General features: G+C 57.5%; 1 non-coding gene across 1 annotated transcript; it reads left to right on the top strand.

Annotated features, from left to right (window-relative positions):
* Positions 1-15,462: 15,462 nt before the first annotated feature.
* Positions 15,463-15,566, top strand: LOC133092864 (U6 spliceosomal RNA). Its single transcript, XR_009701214.1, has one exon. It is a non-coding gene; the product is annotated as a U6 spliceosomal RNA (small nuclear RNA).
* The last annotated feature ends 6,130 nt before the right edge of the window (positions 15,567-21,696 follow it).

The following is a 21,696-nucleotide window of genomic DNA, read 5'->3' as shown; positions in this document are numbered from 1 at the left end:
AGTGCCCGAGCCATCAAAGCGCCCAGAGCGGGTTCTGGAGCCAGCCTGAGATGCAAAGCTAAGAGCTGGTTCAATGCCCAGCCCCGCACGTCCCAGCTGTGGACCCCGGCGTGACCTGTGGCCATCATTCCCTCACTTTGCTCATCTGTAAAATGGGAACAACAGTCCCCATGACGAAAGTGAGGCCTCAGCGGGCTCAACCAGGGAAGTGACCTAGTGTGGTGCGAGACCCAACACGGCTCCTCGTGACCCTGGACCCATCTCTCCACCTCTCGAGCCCCAGTTTCCCACTTGAGGGCCCTGCCAGCTCAGTTCTGGATTCTCCTGGTAGCAGTGGAGGGCAAGGAGGCTGGGGGGGTGGGGGTGGGTGCTGTGGCCCCTGCCAGTGACACAGTCTCTCAGCCCATCTCAGCATCTATCACAGATGAGGATGAAGCTCAGGGTCCCTCACAGCCAGCAGAGTAGGTCCCTGAGCCATTCTTTTGCTCCCAGGCCCTTTGGGGGTGGGGAGCAATTTCCATCTGTTCACACCCCTGGGCGCTGCCTGGTGGAATCCCAACCACCCCAGCTCGGCCACTCCTCCGGGAGGCTGCCCCTCCCCCCAAGGCTCTCCACCCCTGTATCCCCGGTCCTGGCCCCTCTCTCCTCACAGCCTCCACCACACGGTACAGTCTCCCCCAGACCAGGGCTGATGACCCAAACCTCTCAACCCATCCCCAAGAGCCTTGTGAGTGGTCGCCCACGCCATGGCTCCCGAGGGCCCCTCTGAGCCCCTCACCCCGCCTCCCCCAGCCAGCTCTGGGCCCGTGGAGGCAGCCATGGGGAATCGAGCAAGGACAGAGTATTTATTCCCTGGCGCCCTCCCTGCTGCCAGTGGGGTGTCACTTACTGAGTGCCTACTATGTGCTGGGCCCCGGTTGGGTCCCAGCCCTGCTGTCCCACAGCTGTGTGACCTCGGGCAGCTCAACTCATTTCTCCGGGGTGATGGCAGCCCCTTCTTGGGGGACATTTCCGGAAGAGCAGGTGACTGGAAGCAGTAGAGGTGTCGCTGGCCCACGTGTTCGCTGTTACCATGTTTCCAGGTGGCATCAGAAGGGGCGGTGTTTGCCCCACCTTCACATCCCCAGCCCCCAGCTAGAAAGGGGGTCTTGCTGGCCCCGGCCCCTACCCCACTGCCCACCCCTCTCCCCGTCCTGCGTGGGGACTGCTCCTTCCACCGGGGGAGGGTGGGTGGAGGTGAGCGGTCACCTGAGATGCCATGAATTTGCTCGGGACTGTCCCCAGCTGTGAATGGCGGTTTGGGTGTCCCTGGAAGCCACCGGTCGCCTGATCCTGCTCTGGAGACATCAGTCCTCTTGGAAATGAGACCCCTCGGATCAGTGCCCTCACAGGGAAGCAGGAGGGCTGTGCTTGGTGGAGACCCTGGGGGCCTGCGGTAATTCACTCAATCCCCAGCTCCCTGCCTATAACAACAGGGCCTGGGGCAGACCCACAGGAAGGGGCAGTGGCTCCAGACTGGGCCCCCCAGGACCCCCCGAGCATGCACTGCCCCCAGTGCCCAGCACACAGCCCAGCACAGAGCGAGGGCCGCCGTGCTACAGCCCAGCCTGGTGGGCAATTATGACAGGCGGCCTGGGCCCACTGCGGGGTCCCCCCTTGCCCCCCGGCTGGCACCCCTGACTCCCTGAACCAGGAGCACGGGGTGAAGAGTGTGCCGGGCATCAGGGCCGCTTGTGACTTTCCCCACTTGTGAGCTGATGTCCAGGAGGACTTCTGAGCAAGGCCAGGGAATCCGCAGCCCCCTGAAGGCCCCCAGGCCTCACCGAGAGCGATGGCAATCCCATAATTGCCCCATTAAGCCCCTCCCGCGCCGCTCCAGCTCCAGGCAGAGGTCAATACTAGTCATTTGCCAAATGTGATCGGGGAGCAGATGGGTCCGGTTACCCCGCCTCGGTTCAGGAGATGCAAATGGAATGAAAACCCACCCAAGGGCCACGGGTGGGCAGGCTGTGACTGTGCCCCTACTATGTGCCGGCACCGCACTGGTGCTGTCGGTTCTGGAGAAATCTCAGCTGTGAGGAAAGCTCAGGGGGCAGGTGGGGATTCCAGACCTAAAGGAGGAGCTCTCCCGACAGACGCAGAGAGTGCAAAGGCCCTGGGGCAGAACAGGCAGCCCGGGACTGTCGCCCACACTGCTCGCTGCTCAGTCTCTGCAGCTCTTTGAGTGTGTGTGTGGTTCACCTGCGCCACAGGCTGGCTCACCCCATGTCCCTTTGCCCAACTGGAAGGAAGGAGAAGAGGGATGTTCCTACCCAGGGGTGCTCCGCGGCCGGTGGAGGGAGGGCTTGGGATCGCCCCCCCATCATGAGTCGGCTGGGCCCTGGGGGAGTCACCACCAGCCTCCAGCGGACGGCTCCGTACCAGGCATCACGCCAAGGGCCCTGCTCACTCCGTACCACCCTCATGTTGGCGTTTGACAGATGAGGAAACTGAGGCACAGAGAACAGGAGCAGCCGGTCTCCGATGGGGCGGAGCTAAGACTCAGACGGAGGCCCTGTGAGCCCGGGGGCCCCGGGGGCTGCATCCAGCACCTCCCTTCCGGCCCCATTGCCAGCCCCGGCTCCAGCAGACGCCCCCTCTCTCTTGAATTGTTCCCCCTCTGCTGGGCTGTCCCCCGTCACACTAGCTGCCCCAAAACACTGACCAGCGTGACAAGTGGCCGCCTCCTGACCCCCCCCCCACCTCCAGCTCCCCCGAGTCTCTGCTCTCCAGGGACCACCCTGGACCGGCCGTCTCTGCCCTCTGCCCCCCTCACCTCCTCTCTCTCTCGGACATACCCCAACCAGGCTTCCTCTCCCCCCTCTCCTGCGCCCGGGGCCACAACACTCAACCTGCCACTTCACCCAACAGGCCTTCTTTCTTGAATTCTTAAATCACTTTGGTCTGTTTGCTGCTCATGATCAGAGAAGTTATCACACAGAGCGCACGGGCCGCCCGCTGGTCCAGCCTGCAGCCGCTGAATGCCCGCTCACCCTCTGTGGCCCGCAGTCACTGTAACAGCCTGGACCTTCTACACAAACAAGATCGGCCTCCATCGGGGCTCTGACAGTGAGACGAGAGCCATCTCAAACTGATGCTGAGCTGATTTACGTCCCAGCCAGTGGGACCTCTGTGCTGGGACCTCCGCCACCAAGGAAGCGGCGGCCCTGCCCACCCCATAAGGACAGCGTGTGAGGCTGCATGGGGAGGGTCTGCGCCCTTGGTCGGAGCCCTGCCCGCGCCTTCCCGGCTCTGTAAAACGGAGCCTGTCCATCCCTGTCCTCGAGGAGTATGGGGACAAGGATGTCACCCACAGGACGGGCCGGGTCTGTCCCGGGACGTGCCGCTCAGTTCCAACCTAGCACAGGGTTGGGAGCAATCAGTCAAGGGCATCGGCCAATTCTGTGAAAACAAAATACAGGAGGGAGGCCCTGACAAAAATAAGAAAATAAATCCGATGTCCTCACATGTGCGTTTCAGCCCCTCCCGTGCTTCATTGGCTGTCATCTTGTGTTTTATTGTGAAATAACATACCCTACGCACAGGGGCTCGCAGTGGGCAGTAGTTACACAGTGACCCTGTCGAAGAACCATCGTGAGTAACCAGGGCCCCAGGAGGAGCCCCGTGGCCGCCCTGCCCCCCGCTGCCCCCATGTTCAGCACCCGCCTCTGAGTGCAGGGGAAATGGGTTCCGTCCAGACCAGGAGCGAGGCTCAGAGACCAGCACGTCCAGCTGGCGGCGGGGGGAGGAGGAGGGCCAGGCTGCGGCTGGCTTCTCATCCAGCGGGGAGGTTTCGGTAAGTCTTCTTGTCTCTCCATGCCTTTTTTTTTTTTTTTTTAATTTATTTATTTATTTTTGGCTGTGTTGGGTCTTTGTTGCTGCGTGCGGGCTTTCTCTAGTTGTGGTGAGCGGGGGCTACTCTTCGTTGTGGTGCACAAGCTTCTCATTGCGGTGGCTTCTCTTGCTGCGGAGCACGGGCTCTAGGCGCGCGCGCTTCAGTAGTTGTGGCTCGCGGGCTTAGTTGCCCCGCGGCATGTGGGATCTTCCCGGACCAGGGCTCGAACCCGTGTCCCCTGCATTGGCAGGCGGATTCTTAACCACGGCGCCACCAGGGAAGTCCCTCTCCGCTGCCTTTTCTAATGTTTGTTCCCTGTGTCATTCTGCAAACATTTACAGGACGACAATGCCACGTGGCATCCTGGGTGCCCTAGGATGGGACTTGTGACCCTCACCCCTGCTGGGTTTGCAGGGGGGAACCTGAGACCAAATGCAGCTGGCACCCCACAGAAGGGGGAGAACTGGGGCGAGGACCCCGACTCGGGCTCCAGCCCAGAGGCCGTGCTGGGGAGGAACACGGGCGCACAGGGCGTGTGAACGGGCCCTCCAGGTCTACGCCCGGAGGGGATGACCGCAGATGCCCCCTCCTCCTCTGCAGCTGCCTGCTTCTCCTTCGCGATGGGACGAGTGGGAAGAGGAGTCAGGGCCAGCCTGGCAGTCACGCCTGCTCTAAGCCTCCCCCACCTTGTCCGCCCCCCCGAGTGACATAGCTCCCCTGATCCCCCCAAAGAGGTCGCTGCCCTTCCGACATGGCATGGTGTTCGCCTCCCTGACCTGCTTCCCGCCCAGGCCAGGGCTGGTCAAGGTGGCGGCCCAGGCTGCAGTCGGCACAGTCATAAGGACAGACCGAGTGGGGTGGCCAGGCCGCAGCTGTCCCCACAGGCCCGATACGCCTGGGAACAGCTGGGGCTGGTCCTGCGGCAGCTGGACACGCCTCCTGGCCGGTCCAGGGACAATAATTAAGAATCAGGTTTCCGTTGAGAAGCTTTATTGCCGGGAGGGGTTGTAAATCAATAGACAACGTTTTTATCTCGGAACGAAAATTAATTATTCAGTGTCAAACATGTTCGCGCTCACTTCCCTGCCAGCAGGGCCGGCTGGACTCCGGGGTGGGCCTCCCAGGGCCCTCGAGGGGTACAGAGAGAGACAGAGGCCAGGGGGGACGGGCCAGGGCAGGGGTGCAGAGAGGAGGGGCCGTCCTGCATTTCAAGATAGCTCTGCAGCCCCAAAGACCCCCACCGAGTGCGCTAGAAGCCAGGTCAAGCCCCCGCTCCTCCTAAGATGGACACGCACGTGGCGGGCACAGCAAAGCCACCAGCCGAGCGGTGGGTGGGCTCCATCGGGGCCCCTTTTGCCCCTTCGCTCCATAGTCCCCACGGCCCTTTGGCCAGGGCTCAGCCAGCTCGTCCTGCTGGGGTCCAAGTACGAAGTGGCAGCGACTGCGCCCGCCCTTCTGAAGCTTTGCCCCCAACATTTTTGGGAAGTGGGAGGTGTGCGGGGTGGAGGGCTCAGCCCACTGCGGGGGTGGGATGGTCCTCGTTCGCTCAGGGTTTCGGGTGTCATTTCCCACCCCAACACACAGCCAGGCCTCAGGCCCCGCACCTGCACCTGTTGTCCCCGGTCCTCCCGTTGCCGCTGCCCCAGGTGCAGAAACGCCCGGAGACATGAAATGACCGGCTGCTCAGTGCAGAGGGAGCCTTCCTGGAGCGTCGTCACCCCGTCCTCCTGACGGGACCCCTGGCATCTGAGAAGTCGGGGTGTCCCATCAAGAGACAGGAAGGCAACTGGCTCTCGTGGCTTTGGTGCATTCACTCATTCATTCATTCGTTCACACATTTGGCCAAATATAGAAGCAGCCTCTGGCTCACAGCCAGGCAGGGGGCGGCGGGGGGGACACGGGAGCAGGTGCCGTCCAGGGCCCAGGGCTGGCTGCCCACTGAAGCTCTGATGGCCTCTAGATAAGGGAGTGAGTAGACTGAGCCTTGAGGAAGGGCAGGAGCCCAGGGCCCTGCTGGGAAAAGAGCGGGCTGGGGCGGCGCGTGGCTGGGGGAGCCTGTCGCCGCGGCATCTGAGCTGGACACGTCCAAGAGCCTTGACTTCCTGACACGGAATTGCCCGTGACCCCCATGGCCTCTGGGGCTCTCAGCTCCCAGTGCCCCCAGGTCCTCTGCCCCTAATTCTCCATCTCTCCTTCTGCTGGCTCCTTCCCCGCCTTCCCGCCATCCACCTTCCGCCTGTCCGGGGCTCTGAGCCTTTAAGTGCCCTGGCTTGTTGGCAGCAGAGGAGGGTGTGGACAGGGCCCTGGCCCCCTGGAGAGCGGAGGCCAGCGGGAGCCAAGCACGAGTTACTCCGAGGGAGGCCAGTGCTGGGTCAAGGCGTCACGGAGTGGCCAGTGCCAGGATGAGGGAGGGGCCTGGGGGATGGGGAGGGCCGAGCTTTAGGGGGAAGGGGAGGCAATGTGACAGAGACCAGCTTGCCCAGGGCCCACTCCCCACGGAGCCAAGCTCTAGCTTTCATGTTCGGGGTGGCTGGCGCCCGGCGCAGGCTGAGTCAAGGACCCCATGTGTTCTGAGACAGGCCTGAGGGCAGTGTAGCTGCCGCAGGAGGGTGGTGACAGGTGGGCCCACAAGGTCAGCAGGGCCGGCCGAATGCCTGGCAGAGTGGACTCTATTTGGAAGGCAGGAGAGGGGTGAGGTCAGATCTGACCTTGAGGAAGGTCAGTCTGGCAGCGGAGGGGACAGATCGGGGAGGGCGCGGCTGAAGCAGAGAGGAGTAAGAGGCGGGGAGGTCTGGGGTGGGCAGGGGCCGTGGAGCCCAACAGGAGAGCCACAGGGGATGTGCACGGTGGGTGGCCGCGAGGGTGCAGCCAGGTGGGCTGCATGGAGGAACTGCCAGGCCTGCCCTGGACTTGGTGGGCTTCGTCCATTACTGCCCCAGGGTGGTGGGAGGCGTGGGGGCAAAGGCCAGGACATGAGAGGCACCAGGAGGCCATGGGGACAGGGCAACGGGGGGTAGGGGGGGTGGAGCAGGGGGAAGGTGGGCGGGGCCTGTCTCCCCACTCCCAGGGAACTTTAAAATGCACAAGGCCCAGGATCTCTCAACTTCAACCTCACAGCGCCCTGGTGAGAGGGGCGCTGGTCCATCCCCTGCCTCCCTGAAAAGTTAGACGGTGGGAGAAGAGAGAGCCTAGCAGAGGGGTTCTTGTCAGCGCTGGAGCAAGCACTGGGCATGGCCGGCTGGCCTGGGATCCCCACCCGGCGTGGCTTTCCCTCGTGGCCGGACACCCCTGAGCTTCAGTCGCCTCACCCTTAACATGGGGTCACAGCCCCACCGTACCATCCTCCCAGGGAGGCTTTGCAAACTGTAGAGTGCCCTGCACTTGGGAGGGCAGGTTGATGCCCCCTGCCAGCGGTCCATGGCGATCCAGATGCCCGCTAGCCCTTTCAGTGACTGAAAACTTAGTCCAAAGGAGAGGAGGGCGTTTGTGAGGGAAGTCTGCCGGCCACGCCTGGTGTCCGTGTCGCCGAGGCCCTGCTACCATCAGATATTAATATTTCCAACACCGATATTTACAAACCTCCCCAGAGGCTGCGCTGATGGAATATTGGTGATCACGCTCAGCTAAAAAGAGTATATTGATTGGGGGAAAAAAGAGAGGTCACTTTTTTTTTTAACCCAAACCTATAAAACACTGAAATCCATAAACACCCAGTTCCCGGGCTGCAGAGTGACATCCAACCCGGGCTGCGGTCTCCGTGGCCTGGTCAATACGGCTCCATTAAGGCCTGCCCACCTGCCCCGTCCGGGCCCCTGTGGCTGTCCAGATTAATATGCGCCTCGCGTTTTAATTCTGCGTCCATTAGTATCATGTTGCCAGCTGATCGGCTCGGCTGTCGACCCTGGGGAAGGCCCGCTCAGGGGCCCTGTGCCCCGGGGAGGTCATCAGGGGACATGGGGACAGCTCCGCTGGCCCAAGGGCAGAGGCCAGCAGGTTTCCCAGCATCCGTCCTTCTGCACAGAATCGGGATGCTGGCTGGAGAAGCCTGAGGAGGGGCGATGTGAGTGGGTCAAGAGCACCCAGGCCCTGCTTGGTGGTCTCGCTCAGAGAGCACCTCTGGGGCTGTGGTCAGCGCCACCCAAGCCGGGTCTGCCCCAGGCCGTGCAGGGCCAGGGGGGTCACCTCTCTCCAGCATCTACTCCCACCCAGCCCAGCGCAGGCCTTCAAGAGAGGGTCCTGGCCAGACCTCAGCTGACCAGCGGGCCCCTTGGGCGGAGAGGACGAGCACCGGCCCACGGTGGCCGCTGCACAGAGAGGGTGTCCGGGGAGCCGCTGGAAGGAACCCGGACGCCCTCTAGGAGGGAACAGGGAGCCTGATGGTGTCTCCCCCGGGGTTCCAGAAAGGATGAAGGGCAGATGGTGGCCTGGATGCGAGCAGGAGACCTGTAGAACCAGCTGAGGTCATCCGGAGGCGAGAAGGCAGAGCCTGGGCTGCCGGCCTGGGAGTCGACAGAGGGAGGGGCAGCTGGGCAGAACCTGCTCTCCTCCGCCCGGGAGGACGGCAGCCAGGGTCCCGCCACCCGAGAAGGAGCATCCCCGGAGGCCGGCTTCTCTGGCCCCACAGCCCCTGGGGGAGCATTTGGAGACGGATGCCTGATGGAAACACCTCCTCTGTCTGCAGCAGCCCCTCAGTCAGAGCAGGACCCCGACCTCCGTGCCCGGAGCTCTGAGTCCAAACTAAGCAGGACTCACCAACACTCTCTGAGCTGCTGACACACAGTCCAAAGTCCACGTCTAACAGGGACTCCCGCTGCCCATCAGGCCCAGCTGCCTCTCTCCCCACAGGTACACCCACCCCATCGTCAGTTCTGGAGTGAAAAGCAGCTGAAAACCTCTGAATGTGGGGAGGGAAGGGGTCTTGATCAGGACAGAGGCCAAAGAAGCAGTGGTAGCCTGACGGCGAAGGAAAAGTCTCTAGAGGCACAGGGACCCCCGCATCCTTGCAGCCGGGCCTTCAGTACCGGCGCCGGTCATCCTGCAGCTTCAGGATCCCCGCGTGAGCATCCAGGGCACTGACTGCCCCCCAAATATTTATCCACAGCGTCCGTGCTCGGTCCCTGGGCGGGAGGCTGCAGGAACGAGGTGAATCAGGAACTTTCCTCCCCCTAGGAGTTCCCAGTTTATGGACTAAAACACGATGACAAGGGTGGAACAGTCAGGGTAAAAATTGGACTGCTGTGTCAGAGGCCAGTTTAAGAGGGTTTAAACAAATAAAGTTATTTATATCTGGCTCCTAACTGTGCAGAGACAGGGGAGCTGGGCTGGCAGGGCAGCGCCTTCCCCAGGGTGGTCCCATATCCTCTGCTCTGTCACCAGTCCTGGCGGCTCCCTCCTCTGCACAGTTCTGAGAGGGCCACCTCCCCTCTGCACCAGCACAGGAGGGGGATGACCCTTCCCTCTTGGGCCGGCCTGAAGTGGCACCCCCTCCCATCCCATCCCTGGAACTTGGTCCCATGGCCAAAGGCAGCCGCAGGTTGGGGGATGGGAGGTCATCTTCATTCCAGGGCCCAGCTACGAGTCAGAGGTTCCATTGCTACTAAAGAAAGGAGAACAACGACGGGGACAAGTCAGAGTGGCTGCCACTGCTGGTCTCCAAGAGGCTGGGAACAGACCCAGACTGGCCCAGCTCATGCTCCTCCCACTTCCCTCCAGGTGTGAGCTAACCAGGTGTTCACCTGCTGTAGGTGCGCGTCCATGGCATCAGGACATGCACATAAGAGCAGCAGTGCCTGCCCAGCCCAGGGACCTACAATAAAGTGTCAAACTGAGGCTCAGACACCTCCTCCAACCCAGGGGTCTCCAGTCTGGGGAACTGCAGCCTTTACCTAGGGAATGAGCCGGCACAGCTAGAGACAGACAAGCCTGACATTGTCCCCCCCCATGTGAGGGCTCTTGGTGTCTGTGATCTGATGACAACCGCTAAAGCCACATGCCGGAGCTGCTGCGGGGATGCGGTGAGATGATGCGGGCACGGTGGAGCCCAGTCCGTGTGCCACGAGTAGCATCATCACCATTAACTCTACGAAACCCTCACACGGGAGCGAAGGGAGCGTTTTGGAAATAGATGGTGGTGATGACTGCACAAAACTGTGAATGTAGTTCACGTCACTGAATTGTACACTTGAAAGATGGCTAAGGAGTTCCCTGGTGGTCCAGCGGTTAAGGCTCCGCGCTCCTACTGCAGGAGCGAAGGGGTTCGATCCCTGGTCAGGGAAGTTCCACGTGCTGCGTGGGGTGATCAAAAAAAAAAAAAAAGATGGATAAAAAGGCAAATTCTATATTATATATTTAAGCACACACCATGAAAGAGAAACACCAGATCGCTTGGTTGGTGGAAGGCACCCAGCACCCCGGGAAACGGCCTGCGGGAAGGGTAGGGGGGTTTCTGTATCTGGAGCATGGCTGGAATCATCGGGAAGGAGGTGACCGTTGCTGGTGAAGGGGGCCTGGGGAGATGAGGTGAGCATAGGGCAGGACTGGAGACATGGGGGAGAGAGCAGATCAGATCCAGCAGGGCTGCTCCAGGCTGCAGTCAGGGGCTGGGCGCTGAAAGGTCAGAGAGGAGCCGGGGTGGGGGGGCGCGGCTCCGTGCCCCACCTGCCACCCTGGACCATCCGTCAACAAACTTCACACGTAAGCCCAGCGCCTCCTCTCGTGGGAGCACAGATAGTCTCGGCAACCCTGGTGAGTTACTGCATGGCAGCACTTACTGTTGGCACCTAAACGGTTTCTTTGGCAAACTGAGATGGGATTGTCAATACCAGCCTCTCTCTAAGGAAGTGAATGTAAAAATGTGATGCTCTTGGACTTCCCTGGTGGCACAGTGGTTGAGAATCCGCCTGCCAATGCAGGGGACACGGGTTCGAGCCCTGGTCCAGAAGATCCCACATGCCACAGAGCAACTAAGCCCGTGCGCCACAGCTACTGAGCCTGCGCTCTAGAGTCCACAGGCCACAACTACTGAGCCCGCGTGCCACAACTATTGAAGCCTGCGTGCCACGACTACTGAAGCTCGCGCGCCTAGAGCCCGTGCTCTGCAACAAGAGAAGCCACCGCAGTGAGAAGCCGGCGCACCGCAACGAAGACCCAACGCAGCCAAAAATAAATAAATTAATTAACTTTTTAAAAAAATGTGATGCTTCTGGCCTCTGAGCTCAGGCTGCTCTGGGTGCCCAGGTGGGGTCTTCATCTGACAGACTGTCCGACAGCTGAGAGTCTCCTCACCCCAGTCACTGACATGTGTCCTTGACGGATCAATAAGTCACCCGAGGTTGTCCCCTCTCCTGTTGCAGAATTAATAGGCGGGATTTTGTTGGTGTTGTAATGGCCGCGTGGCCCGGCTCGCGTTACACAGAGCTGACGGCAGCGCACAGGACAGACGGCCTGCTCCTCCACAGGGCTGGGCGCCGGGAGCCACAGGTGGGTGCCCTGGGCTGGGCCAAAGGACGTGATGGCAGCTGCCAGGGGTCCCCTTCCTTCCCCTGGAGGCTGGGGTCTGGAGGCTGAGGACATCTGAGCTGCAAGGGCCCAACCCAGGTCCCACTTACAGTTGGAAACCCAAGGGCGAAAGGTTTGCCCTGAGCCACATAGCAGGTAACTGAACGCCACAGTTATGTTAAATATTTTTTCAGAATTCTTAAAATTCCTAAGCTTAGCACATAAAGTCCTTCACGAAAGAACCCAGATTCCCAATCCACTGGGGATCACTAACTACACACACACACAGGCACACCCCTGCCTTCATTCTAAGGCTGAAGGTCAGCTCCCGAAGGCGATGCTGTCTCACACCACAGGGCCTTTGCACAAGCCGTTCCCTTTGCCCAGAATGCTCCCTGCCTTTGCTCAGCCAATCTCTTCCCCTTTTCAAAACCCAGCTGGGAATCATCTCCCCCAGGAACAATTTCCTCACCTCCAAGCTGGGCTGGGGGCTTCCCTCTGCCCCTGCACTTGTCACACTCTGTGGTGACACGCGTACCTCCTCCATGAAACTTAGGGGTGGAGCCACACCTCCTTGATCTCCAGCCTCACACGTCCTGGTGCCTGGAGCAGAGTAGGTGCTCGATAAAAACTAACTGAATGCATGAATGTCTCCATTTTCTGCCAGTAAGGTAATACTGTAACTCAGAGACTTTGACCCTTGCCACCAGGCTGGTTTCACTGGAATCATCCCCTTTCTCTGACTGGGGGCCTGGTCCAGAGCCTGGTGCTGGGGACCTCTCGAGGCCCGAGCAGAGATGCTTGGGCTGTGGTCAGCTACAGGATCTGCACCCTCAGAGGCCATTCTGAGCCCGCAGCCCCATATGGAGTTGTCCACACATCAATGGTCACTGTACCAGTGTCCTAGGGTGGCCGCAACAAAGGACCACAGACTGGGGGCCTTCAAACAACAGACATTTCTTCTCTCCAGTTCTGGAGGCCAGGAGCGAAATCAAGGTGTCGGCAGGGCTGGCTCCTTCTGTGGCCATGAGGGAGAATCTGGTCCAGGCCCCTCTCCCAGCTTCTGGGGGTTTGCTGGCGATCTTTGGCATTCCTTGTTTTGTAGAAGCATCACCTGTGTCTCTGCTTCTGTCATTACACGGGGTTCTGTCTGTGTCTTCACTCGGCGTCCTCCTCCATGTGTCCCCTCTTCTTACAAGGACACTAGTCATGCTGGATTTAAGGCGCACCAGGTTCCAGTGGGGCCTCATCTTAAAACACATCTTCATGACATCTGCAAAGACTCTATGTCCAAATAAGGTCACATTCAAAGGCACCAGGGTTGGGACATGGACACATCCCATTGGGAGATGCAATCACCCACAACCATCCCTGAAGCCATGGACCCATCTGAGGTCCAAAGCCGGGGCATCAAGGGAGGAAGAGAGGGCTCTGGCAAACCCCAGGGGCACCTGAGGGAGAGCTGGGCAGGGAAGGAGGAGCCCCGAGGGAGACACGGGAGCAGCGGAGAGGAGGAGGACGATCTGATGAGGATGAATGAGGAGAAGCGGGTGCTTCAAGGAGGAAGACGGCCCAGCCCTGGGAGCGCTGTTCCACGTCTCCTGAGACAAGGCCTGAGCAGCGTCCATGGGATTTGGCTACACGGAGGCCATGACCTCAGCAGGAGCCAAGGGCAGACTGCGGGGATAAGGAGGGCACAGGTAAGAGAAGTGAGAAAGTAAGGGAAGTGGTACCCACACCGCCCAGGGGACTGGCTGGGAAAGGGAAGATCCAGTCGGAGGGCAGCGGGGCGGGGAACTGGGTCGAGGAGGAGACCTGGGGCTTTAAATGCCACTGGAGAGGCCCCGGAGGATGGGGGGGTGAGCATCAGAGGACAAGCAGGTGCCCAGAGGGAAGGGGAGGATGCCCAGAGGGAATGGGACGATGCCCTGACCCAGAGGATGTGCGGGGCCAGGCAGGGTAGAGCCAGGAGACCGGTCCAACCTGTGGCTCCTCCTTCCTCCGTCAACAGCAGGGAGGGGGACCCCAGGCTCTGGGGAGAGGGGAGCGCCCGAGTCCCTGTGCCAGGGCAGCTCCCTCCTCAATGGAGCTTGTGGTCCACAATATTTAAAGGTTCCGGCACACACAGGTCCCTGAACCGGTCTCAGTCTTGATGCCCTTTTGTCCTCATCCTCACACCTGCCAGCAGGTCTCCTTGGCTTCCCGCGTCTCCCCTCTCCCCACCCCCACTCTGCCGCACCAGGCCATGGTCCTCTTGGCCCGGACCTCAGCAGCCCCCAGGATGGTCCGCTGTCCAAACAGCAGCCAGAAGGAGCTGTAAAAGGTATAAATCATCATCAAAAACAGTGTAAAGAACATGGAACTTCAACCCACAATCTGGGAGAAAGTATTTGCAACATGCGTGACGGATGAAGAATTTATGTACAAATATATAAAGAGTGCCTACAAATCAATAGGAAAAGAATTTTTAAATAGGAAAAGATACAAACAGTGTTTCACAAAAGAGGAAAAAGGAACGGCCCCCGAACTGATGGAGAAATGATCCGTGTCAACCATGAGGGAAGTACAAATGGATGACAAGGAAAGGCCATCTCACGCCCAGCGGACTGGTGACATTCAGTCCCACACTCGGGAATAACGCTGAGGATGTGGAGAGAGGGAAGGTCGGTCCGAGCCCCTTGGAAACCAGGTTCTCTCGGGTCTCCTGAGGACTGGAGTCAATGCGCAGAGCTTCTGAGAACGTGGGGTCCTGGGTGTGTTCCGAGGGCAACTCCTGTGTGTGGCCAGGGCTGTCTCTGATCCTCAAATCGCAGATGAGGGACCTGAAGGGCGGGAAGGAGATCCGACTCGCGAGCCGGTCTCTGGCCTGGTGCGGCCTCCTGCCCGGGATGCTCCAGCCTCGCTGGGCTCCGGCTCGGCAGTCTTGAGAAACTGGCAAGGAGGGAACAGGAAAACTAGGCGGAGAACGTCCGGGGGGGGGGCTCAGACAGGACCCCGCCTGCTTGCGACAAGGGGATGCATGAGTCCTTCCCCGTGTGCAGCTCAGCCGTTCCTCCCGGGAAGCCGTGATCCGTGATCGAGTCCAGACAGGGGCAGCACCAGCTCAAGACTCCTTGTCTAGAGCCAGGCGCCCGAGACTCATCACCCCTGGGGGTCCCGAGAACACAGTCGCCCCGCTTTTGTGAGAACAGATGTTTTCTTGAAATTAACAAGCCTGTGAAATGGCATCCCCTGGAGTTAAAGCTAAGTCATAGAAGCGAACGATTGTCCCCCCCTCCAAGGAGCCAAGAGGAAATTAGCAGAAGGATGGAGGCAACCAGGGGCTGGGGGACGGGCAGGGGGCCGTGTGCCGTGGGTAGAGCTTATGTTGGGGGTTGGGTTAGTCAGGGCTCTCCAGAGAAACAGAACAATAGGAGACAGAGAGAAAGGAGATAAATATATAAAGAAACGGCTATAGGTACAGATAAGGATATAGATACAGATATAAGTGTACAGATATAGATACAAAGAGATTTATTATAAGGAATTGCTCACAGGATTATGCAGGAGGCTGGCAAATCCAAAGTCTGCAGAGCTGATGTCCCAGTTGGAGGCCAAAGGCCAGAAGCTGCTGCAGAACCAGGAAGACCCGATGGTCCAGTTGGAGGGCCGTCCGGCAGAAGAATTCCCTCGGACTTGGGGCGGGTCAGCCTTTCTGTTCTATTCAGGCCTTCAACGGGTTGGGTGATGCCCACCTGCATGGGGGGGTGGGCAGTGTGCTTTATTCAGTCTACTGATTCACATGCTAACCTCATCCAGAAACACCCTCACAGACGCACCCAGAATCTTGTTTGACCAAACACCTGGGTACCTGTAGCCCAGTCAAGCTGACAGATAAAATTCACCATCACAGGGGTGGTGAAAAAGTTTTGGGTAAAAATAGTGGTGTTGGGTACACACTGAATGTATGTAATGTCACTGAATTATACACTTACAGATGATTAAATCATAAACATGATGTTCAGTATATTTTACCACAATTAAAAAAAAATGCACAGTGCAGATTTTTGCAGTTGCTCCATTTTATAGGTTAGAAAATATATATATAATTCTTGCTTCGGCAGCACATATACAAAGATTGGAACAGTACAGAGAAGCTTAGCATGGCTCCCTGTGCAAGGATGACCTGCAAATTGGTGAAGTATTCCATGTTTTTTTTAAAAAGCTATAGGTAGCAAAACCGTTCCCACACGGTTCCAAACTGGAGTTGGCAAACTGTCCTCAAAGGACCAGAGACTAACATTTCGGCTTTGCCATCCAGCCTCCGCTGCCCTTGCATCAGGAAGGCAGCCAGAGACTACAGGTGAGTGAATGAGTGTGGCTGGGTTCCAATAAAACTTTATTTATACTCACAGAAATTTGAATTTCACATAAGATTTTCACATGTCACAAAACACTCTTTTTTGTTTTTTTCAGTCTTCGAAAAACATAAAAACCATTCTTAGGTTGCCAGGCGTACAAAAATAGACAGTGCGCTGGATGTGGCCGGTCAACGGTAGTTTGCTGACCCTGGAGCTAAGCAAAGAGGAGCCGGGGCTAGGCTCCCCGGTGGGCGCCAACCCCAAGCCCAGCCGAGGGGGATCAGCCATGCCTGGGTTCCCCGGGGGTGCTAGGTGGGGGAGGGCATAAGGAGAAATAAGGGGGCAGAACCCTGGGGACCCAGAAGTGCCAACAGGGGGAAGCAGACCTGTGCTTGGCGGGCCGGGGATCTGACCTCCACCACCTTCTCACCCTGGACCGCACGTCCTCCTGATGCCCCAGCCTCTCCCACTGTGCCCCGTCTCACCCTCCTGCCCTCTCAACATCAAGGAAGACGATGCCCGCTGCTCTGGAAGGCCACGTGGGCAACAGGCCGCGAGGGTGACCATCAGGATTGCTGGGGACTGAAAAGTTTGCCAGGACGTGGGACATCCAGCGCCAAAATGCACACAGTCCCAGGGAACCGGGATGGTCAGCCACCCCCCAGTCACCCTGACTGGTGCAAGCAGCAGAAAGGACACAGAAGACAACTGCCCCCCAGCCCCCGGCCCCGGCATCAGGCCTGGCACAGACAGGTGTGCAAGACCCAGGCGTGGCTTCTGCACCTGCGGGAACGGGGTGTGCAGTGAGCGAGGGCATGACGCACTACACACGGCAGTAAGGACGCTGCTCCCAGACGCAGCGCAGAGCAAAGAACTGGGCGGTGCCACTTTTGCAAAGCATAGGACAGGGGACCTGCTGCTCCACGGGGACCGCCTCTGAGGAAGTCCGGGCGGCACAGGGGCTTCTGGCTGCCGCTCCCTTGGTCCTGACCCGCTGCCGGCCCCTCAGGGGTGCTCAGTCTGGAGATGTCCCCACCACACAGTCAGGGTTGCACACCCCTCCTTGGGCATCTTGCTGGGCGTTCACCGTGGCCGGGCACTGGCCCTTCTACACTTGCCAGTTACCCACGTGACAGCCCTTACTGAGTGCCTCCGTGGGTCTGGGACAGAAAACTCCTTACGGTGTTGTGTTTTTAACGCTCGCAGAGCCCCCAAGGGGTAGGTGTTTTTAATCCCATTTTACAGATGAGAAAACTAAGGCCAAAGAGGTGAAGTCAGTGTCCTAAAGTGACACTGGGCCCCAAGATGAACCCCTGCCCCGTCCTCCTGACTTACAAGGGGCGCACCCTCCCTCCCTGCAGCCTTATCCTGAGTTTAAGGAAAGGAGGTTCTGATGTCTGGGGTTCCTCCCCAGGTACCCCAAACTCACAGCCCAGACCCTAGACCCAAGGGCAGCCCTCTCCCCTGCTGGAGGCGCTGCCGGCATTCTGTATACAAATGCCCTGACAAGACGGGTCATCAGTGTGAAATCATCGCCATCAGCAGGGCCCGGCCGCCAGCCTCTCATTATCGCCAAATGAATGACTCTGTTTAGAGAAGTCGTTTGGGGCGCTGTCCCAGACAATGACTCCTGTCAAAAGATTTACCGAAACCCATGGGCGATGCAGCGGGAGGCCCCGTGGGCCTGGCCTCAGCGTTTATCCTGCAGAAAACAAAGATTGCAGCGTGGACCATTTTGCCGCTGAAATTCATGCCTTTTGACCCCAAATGGAGAGATAATCCTAGGGCTTGTTTCCGCTTGAGCCTGGAGATGTTGTAAATAGCTGGCTCTGAAGCGGAACCTCATACCGGCCCCGGGTGGAAAGCAGACCACGAAGCAGACTGTGGAAAGATATGGCTCGCTGATGCTCTCCGTCACGCCACCCCCTTAGGTAGCATCCCCCAGGGACTTTCTATTCTAAAATTGGGTGCTGGGAAGAGCTCTGGCTCAAGGAGGAAGTTATATGCTTTCTCCATCCCCCAGTGAAGACAGTCAACTTGATCGCGATTTATTTTCCTCTTGGCTGCCAGGAAGCTCAGAAGCCAAGAAAAAACCTAAATACATTAGCAACGTTGGTCCTTTGTAATATAATACCTGCATTCTCTTTTATATTAGTATTGTGGCTTCTGTCTGGATTTTATTATGTTTGTTTAATGTGCCTCGCACTGTAAGCCACTTCAAATCCTTTGTTGAAAGGGTGGGGGTGTGAGTAAAATAAAATAACCAAGCAGAGAGGGGAGGGGAGAACAGGAGGCCGAGGACTGTGGCCTGCTTCTGGCTGTGACAGCTGTCCAGCTATTTGACCTGTGGACTGAGTGAAACATATTTTTCCTGCCTCGGTATGACTCTGGTTCTAGACCAGCCTGGGTCACCCTCAACCGTGCACCTGTCCGTGAGCATTCCAGATCCTCCACCAGGACTGTATCAGTCAGGTTTGCCTGGTAACAAGCACCCCCTTGTTCCACAGCAACACACATTGATTTTTCACTCAGAGCCTGTGTCAGCGGCTCAGCTGTGCCCCATGACTTCCCATCCCAGGACCCAGGCTGAAGGGGAGGCAATTTGGAACATGCTTTCCTCATGGAAGAGTGAAAAGAGTGAGAGGGCTGGAGAAAACCTGGAATGGCCCCTACAGCTCCTGCTCCAGCATATCTGGCCCCCCCACCACCGCCGTGCCACCATCAGTGGGCAGGAGGTAGACGCCACCCCCAGGAAGCACTGCGGCCATGGGTTAGGGCACCAGAGGCTTGGATGGACAGCTTCCAGGAAGGTGGAATGGAGAGCCAAAAGCACTAATACAATTTGCCGCAAAGACCCCAGAAGGGAAGACCCATACGGGCAGGGTTCCAGCTGGTTTGCTCGCCCACCCATGGAAAGACCAGGCACTTCGTGGGAGCTCCATATATACTGCTTGAACACGCAAACGATGAACGGATAGCTAACGGGCTGAATGAGTGACCAGCAGGCCCTGGACGCAGGCATGTGTCAGCCTCCACTGCTTCAGTGCCTTCTTCTGCCTGTGAACCAACCAGCATCTCTCTCTTAATAAGATGGGAAGGCAGGACGACAGTGACAACCTCATGGCACAGTGCATGGCAGCCCCTAGTACCTGCCTGGCCCATGGCACAGGCTCAGGAAGGCAGCTTCCTTTGGCTTCAACTCCTTTCAGGAGGAGGTCTCATTTTAGCTGGAAAGACCAGGGGACAGACACCAAATAAGTGTACATATTACAATTATTATACAAGTTAGGATGATGATGATAACAGCCGATAGTCAGAGAGCACTCACGGAACCCCAGGTGCTATCCCATGCACCTTACGTGGAGTAGCCCATGTGATGCTCACACCCTCACAAGGTAGGAATTATTATCATCCCCATTTTACAGATGAGGAAATTGAGGAAGGGCAGCTTTAAACGTGTCTGCACATTCTGGGACCTCCTCGCATCAAGATGCAGGGTCATAGCCCATCACACACACACACACACACACACACACACCTTGAATCCAGCTGTGCTTGGGACTCCTTGTAACCAATGCCGTGGAAGTGAGGTTAGGAGAGGAAAGGTGATGTGGCTCCAGCCCCACGCTCATCAGAACACCCACACTGAGGGCCCTGAGCTGCGTGGAAGACGTTCCGCTCCCTGAGTCAACCATGTTGTGAGGAAGCCCAGCCATGTGGACATGCCAAGCCTGGACACTCGGGTCAACAGTCCTAGTTTTTGCAGCCCAGGCACCAACCATGGGAGCAATGAGGCTTCAGACAATCCCGACCCCCAACCACGGAGTCATGTGGAGCCTCAAGGCTCCCCAGCAGGGACCCCAGACTTTCGGAGCAGAGACAGGCCACCCACACTGGCTCTTTCCAAAAAGATTATTGTTTCATGCCCCTAAGTTTGGGGTGGTTTGTTATATGGCAACAGGACAAAGATTGGCTGCCTTGACACATCCAAAGCACTAGCTCTTGTCTAGGGCAGTAGACAGGAGCTGAAGAGGCCTTGAGGAGACTGCCAGTGAGAGCCTGAGAAAGACTAAGATAGATGTGATGGGGAGCTGGAGAAAAGGGGACCCTTGTTATGTGGTGGCCCAAAGGAGAGCAACTGTCTCCAGAAGTAAAATGGAAAATAGAAAATGTACCTAGTGAACTCAGTGATGTAGCAGGTGTTATCTGTAAAGGACCAGATTGTAAATATTTGAGATCCTGAGGAGCAGATGGTCTCTGTTGCAACTCCGCAAGTCTGTGGTTATAGCTCAGAACCAACCACTGACAACACATGAATCACTAGGCTTGGTTGCATTCCAGGAAAACTTTGTTTGCAAAAACAGGCAGCAGCTGGATTTGGCCCATGGGCTATGGTCAGCTGACCCTTGATCTAGCTAAGATTTCCAGGGAAAATATCCAAAGTGCCACCTCTCTTCTCCTTCCTGCCTAGGATAAAATGCAAGAAGAGAGAGGTGAACCGAAGAGTGAACTGTGTAATTTTTTTGGGGGGGAACCACACTGCGAGGCTTGCGGGATGTTAGTTCCCTGGCCAGGGATTGAACCCGGGCCCTCTGCAGTGAGACCACAGACTCCTAACCACTGGGCTGCCAGGGAATTCCCTGAACTGTGTCATTTTTAAGAAAAGGTTAGAGAAAATTGAAAGGAACCAGGACTTACTGGGTTTGAAAACCGAAGTGTTTCTCATCGCCAGCCTGCTCAGATTCTAAAATGTCTTCGATTTTTAAAATTGAAAATTGTCTCAAAATTAAAAATAGCTTCTGGGAGAAGATCAAATTTAGAGTAGAGCTACAAGATTCTTTATAAGCACTCAGAAAGATCTAAGGGGGAACCTCACAGATAAAGACCCTCTAAGGAGCTTAAAGTATGTCTCCTCGACCCTCTCCCTTGAAGAGTAGGTTTTAGGAATCTCAGGAACCTCCAAGGGACCCCAAGATAGAGAAGATCTTCTCCTAAATAAATGTGTGGCTGTGTCTGATCTAATGGTCTGGACGTCAGTAAGATTCATGGGAAACCCACAAAGTCTTAAAGAGGATTATACTGGTGGAAACACCAGCAGCCTGGATAAAAAGGAATGGAGATGGTAAAAAATACAGACGCTCTTGGACCCTAAACTACTCTGGTCAAGAAGGCTGAGAAGGTCACTTAGTTGCAAACACAGGCTACTTCTTATGGTAAAGGAGGGATGAACCAGAACTGAACCTATCCAAGCTGGACCTCAGAAGTGCTATGAACTGGAGACTTCCATGGGCTTCCCATACTCCTGCTTTCTAAATGTCCCCACGGTTGTATGTTGGGTGTGGGCAGGGGTGCGGATACCTCTTTCTTTAGTTCACAGATCTTCAGATTTTTTTTTTAGCTCCATACTCAAGAATCTGGGAACTGCACAAAGCAGATCTACACTCAGGCCTGATGGACATGACAAGACCCTGGACCTCATGTCTGGGCCTGAGGCCGTGATAGTGAGCCTTCCAGGGAGTGTGGAAGGAGGTGAGTGTGTTTTGCACGAGGGAGGAACATAAATAATTTGTGGTCGGAGGGCAGACTGTGGTCTTTTTAAAACATGTCCACAGATTCCCTGGGGCTCCTCCCATAGAGAGGTGGAGGTCTGCATCCCTTCTTGAATCCGACCAGGCTTGGGACCTGATTGAAACCATCAGAATGTGGTAGAAGTGAAACTGCCCGGAGGCGGTTTTGCCTCATTCACGGAGACCCCAGTGCTCGGAGACTGAGCCTCCCTAGGGGATCTGCCCCGCCCCCCTCCCCCGGGCCGCCATGCTGTGGGGAAGCCCAGGCCCTGCAGGGGCGGGGTTTGTGCTCCAGCCAGCAGGCCTCCTCCTGGATGAACCAGGCATGTCACCGGCGCTTCCTGCCCTTCACCCTCATCCCCAATGAAGCATCACCACCCCTACCCTCACCCAATTCTCCATCTCGTTAAGAGACGCC

This window comes from Eubalaena glacialis, chromosome 5, assembly GCF_028564815.1.
Source record: "Eubalaena glacialis isolate mEubGla1 chromosome 5, mEubGla1.1.hap2.+ XY, whole genome shotgun sequence".
In the NCBI taxonomy this organism is placed as follows: Eukaryota; Metazoa; Chordata; class Mammalia; order Artiodactyla; family Balaenidae; genus Eubalaena; species Eubalaena glacialis.
This window is presented reverse-complemented; position numbering and strand designations above follow the sequence as displayed.